The following is a 4,509-nucleotide window of genomic DNA, read 5'->3' as shown; positions in this document are numbered from 1 at the left end:
CTAAAATTTAAAGTCTTCTGTTGAAAAAAATGGAGACAGACGGAAGCAGAAACAGAGCAAACACCTAAAAACAGATAAGCTGCTCTGCTGATGAGTTTGGTTAAGGGCTTGATTTGTAATTTGCATGTGCAGCTGTTGAGATGAGGCGGTGTTTGCTGCCTCCACTGCTGAACTAACGCGTCCTTATCAGAGGAATTGTGTTTGAATTTCTCAGAGTGAACAGCTGAATCCGTGCACAGACGAGCATTAATTCTGCTGCAGGCCGTCTGCACTCAGAGATAATTTCCAAACTTGTGTTTCTATTCTCTGCCGTTTATTTTTCTGACAGGTACATCAAGCTTCCCTGTATTACTACGAGCAGGACGTATTAATTTTAGGGGAACAATGAGTGTTTCATTTGAAATGTATGGAATTCCAGGGCGTGCAGCTTTGCTGCTTTTCTGAAAGAGGTGAGGGGGAAGATTGGTGGGCAGCTGGGATCAAGGTGGCAATCATTTATTTTCTGACATCCTCTTTTCCGCCGCTTTCTCCTCCAGCCAAGGTGACGCCGTCGTGACAAATGGCTTCCAATGCCGTTACCAGCAACAAAGGAAATACAGCTGACCGGCCTGCTCAATAAGTCATAAAGACAAGACGGTGGAGCGGCGCAGGTGCAGCACCGTGATGGACTGCCCACGCCCCGGGACTCATCTGTGTTTGTGGAGTCGGAGGAGGAGGAATTACAGGAGGAAGGAAGTAAAGCTGGAGGAAGAACAGAGAGGATTCAACAAGAAACCCGTGAAACGCAGAGGAGTGTGTGACTAAAGCTGATGCTGCTGTTGAAATTCCGGTCAAATGTTTCTAAACTCAGAAAACTGTCTTCTGTTAGGGAAAAAACATTGGTTCTTGACGGGTAAAAGCGTGTTTTTAAACTTTTATTTTAAATACAGTTGAACAAAATGTTCAACTTCTGCTCATAGCATTTCTGGTATTGATGGTAGAATATGCAATGGAAAAATGTCTTCCTCGAAACAAGTTAAAACATTCAAAGTACAAGATGTTTATTTCCCTTGTTATAAGTGAAAAAATCTGTCAAAAAACCAAGTAGAACAGCAAGTAAATCAGCAATAAACACTCATTTAAGGATATTGCTCTGATAGTTGGAAATAAGTAATAAGGGAGTAATGTTAAAAAAAAAGTTCTATATCTTTAAATTTAGTGCATTTATACACATGTATATGTGCCTTTACGTCAAAATGTACTATTTGAAGCAACACAACAGTCAAACGTCCTTATTTCCATACCAAATTAAATACGACTAAACGTTTTAAGATAAAGCTTTCAAAAATATATAAAAATTATAAGTCTAAACATTTAGCTTCTTTAGAGATATTGCTTAAAATAAGATTTTTTTAACTCATTAAGATGTTCAGTTTTCTGTTACAAGTATTGCATCCTATAGAAAAGTTACTATAAAGTTAGTTTTGTGTCATATCAAGTACAAAAAACAGATTAAACTAGAAAGTAGACAAAAAAACGTAATAAGATTTTGAGTTTTTGCATTAGGGAAGTGCTTATATGCATTGTGAGGGAATGAGTGGCAACAAAATGTTGTGGCACAACTTCTTTCTATCATGTATTGACTATTTTAAAAAATCTTTTTTCCTTTTAGGTCAAAGCTAACTGCTTTTTTGTGTTTTTATATTACAGGCTTAACCAAATCTGCTGCCAGGTAAATATTGAGCTTATCAAGAAAACCTTGGATTTTCTCTACTAAACTATTAATATTCAAACTTTTCAATGACAGCCCCCCCCCCCAGAAATGAGTCAAACATTCTTGACCTATAAGAACCCAAGGTGACATCAATGTAACAGAAACATATCAGAAATAGGGTCTGTTATCCACCTGGTTTGTAGTGCATTCCACATCATTTTATTTTTAAGGAAAAATGGGTTTGGGTCTTTATGGGTGAAAATTATTGAAAAAAAAAATCTGCCAGTGGGGTAAGATAAAGAATTCTTATTTTAAGAAAAAATTCTAGTAACTAGAACATATTTTCTTAAAGCTAAGATTATTATTGTATTCGAAAACTTCCTTAAACATAATTTTCTTGAAAGACAGAAAATATATTTTCTATTTAATTTCTATTTATATATATTCTTGCACACCAGATTTTCTTCTCATATAAATAAACACACTGGCTCCCACTTTTAAAAGTGTTTTTGTATGAAAACATTGAAAAAGCAAATGACCTTTTTTTAACATTTAGAAGAAAAAAAAAACAGCAAAAAAAACATCTCCTCATTGCTTTTTTACGACAGTGTGGAAGATAAACTCCAGCGAAGAGCTGCTGATATAATCTGTATGCATGCAAACCGCTCTGAAGCAATCAGGTGTGTCTGAACAGTAACAAGGAGAGGACGATAAAAACACCCAAGAGCTTCATGTCAGTCTCTGCAGGCCTTAGCATGTTCACGCACAAGTTCATGAAAGATAAGATAGAAGGAGAATCAAGAATGTGGATCCATAACTGATGTCGCAGAACTGCATCAGATTCAGTATCTTGACACGTGCACTTTCAGCTGCAAAGCACGGTGGTGGAATGTTGATGATGTGGGTTTGTTCTCCATCCTCTGGACTCACGTATAAATCCAGGCAGTGATTTGCAATCTGACATGATCAATTCAGATATGACTTGAAATTTCTCACTGACTGTGTGGGACACCGACAGCACCAAACAGGAAAAGATTTTTCAAGATTGTTGGTTTCAAAATACTCAAAAAACAATTATTCAAACTTCTTTAGAACTATGAGGCAGACATGCATGCCATCATGAGCTAAAGGAAAGCAAAGAAGAGGGTCTAGACAGAGTTAAAAAAAAAAGCAAAAATCAAATAAATAAATCTGCAGGACTCCGGCTTTTAAGAAGTTTTAAGTAATGACAACTTTAAAAAAAAAAAGTTCTGTGCTTCTTTGTTTTAATCGGTCATTTACCCCATTTTCAGTTGCAAAGGGAACCTGAGGTGAACTCCTGAGCTGTCGCTTCTGCCTACAAAAACTTTGATCTTTTTGAATTTTCATTGAGATGGGCGGAACAAACATAAATGCTGTTGTTCCTTACTAAGGAGAAGGACTTGTAACCTAGGTTTATTAAATCTAAAGTTGGGACTGAAGTGACTTCAGCAGTGATTTAAATCAACAACCGAGTCGCTCTTCAGATCTTCAGATCAGACGTCCAGAGCTGTCGCGTGTGAGCGCGGCGAGAAAACCACGTTAAGCTCTGCTGGAGCTCCTACGTCTGCTGTTTGTCACTTTACATAACGTGTAGGAGAAGAGTGCGTGCGGCCTCACAGACCTGACATGGAGCAGTCAGCTGGAGGCTGATGGATCTGCAGGGATGGGCCTTAAACAAGAGCAGAGGAAGATGAGTGAGGTCGGTGTGAAACGTGATTAAAGTGCAGCCTTACCCTCTTCTTTTGATTTAAAGGAGAATGGTGCAAACAACTCATCTCACCTCCCCCCGCGCCCACACACACAAACACAGTCGTTATAGAAGAAAAAGCCCGTTTGTGAGGAAGAGGGGGATGAAGGGAAACAGCCTTGGCGGCACTCAGAGCAAGTGTGAGGGGAAGATTTTAGTCATCTTCGCCTACCAAGCTGGAAGAAAGCACTCTGAAGCTAGCAGAGATTCACAGAAGAAAGCAGTTGGAGGATCTTGTCAGCTTTTGTGAAAGTTCAAAGTTTTCACTTCAGTTTGGTTGGAGACCAGCATTCCTTGCATTCCTCTTTTTCTGCGTTTGCTTTTTTTATTCTCTAAACTTCTTAATACTGTTCATGGTTGCTGGAGCCTATCCAAATTGATCCACTGTTCCACAATTTGACAAAAACAACACTTTCTTTCTGATTTAAAAAATGGTTCAGTTCAAAGCCAAATTTCTACTTTCCATCATTTTAGTATTTATTTATTTTTCTACCCTACTATAGTGTGGTAATATGTCGACTTGTGTGTGTGTGTGGAGGGGGGAGTGGTTTCTTCCTTAAGTAATCTCTTATTCTTTGTTATTATGTTAACACTTTGAGTGAAATTGATTTTTTGGAAAGGTATTATACAAATAAAGTTTGATTTGATTCTCGTCTCCAATTTCCTTGTCCTGGGAAATGTAAGAAGTGTATCCTCTGTAGTTGGAACTTTCTGTTTTTTTGAAAAGTGCGGCTATCACCTTGGTCCAGAGACATTTTCCCGGCTGCTGCGCAGTGTCCCAAAAGCATGTCTTGCAAAACAACCCCACAGCATCCAGAAATATGAGGTAATCAGGGTGGAAATAGAGTATTTTCCTCTGCAACTGCCCGTGCAGCAAATTACTGCAGAGACCTGTTAGCTGAAAAACATCTAAATAAACAGCAAAAGACTTTAAACACTTGAAATGAAATACCTGTAAATTATGCAAAAAACTAAACACAAAGAAAACAGAAAAAATTGCAACTATATGCCCAGAAAAAACTCCTTAAAACAAACAAAAAGAACAAAA

General features: G+C 38.0%; 1 long non-coding RNA gene across 1 annotated transcript; it reads left to right on the top strand.

Annotated features, from left to right (window-relative positions):
* On the top strand, positions 1-4,509 carry LOC112145490. Its single transcript, XR_002919079.2, has 2 exons — positions 1-449; positions 537-4,509. It is a non-coding gene; the product is annotated as an uncharacterized LOC112145490 (long non-coding RNA).

Source organism: Oryzias melastigma, linkage group LG5 (genome assembly GCF_002922805.2).
Source record: "Oryzias melastigma strain HK-1 linkage group LG5, ASM292280v2, whole genome shotgun sequence".
NCBI classification, from domain to species: Eukaryota; Metazoa; Chordata; class Actinopteri; order Beloniformes; family Adrianichthyidae; genus Oryzias; species Oryzias melastigma.
The sequence above is the reverse complement of the archived record's forward strand: the minus strand, read 5'-3'. Positions and strand labels throughout refer to the sequence as shown.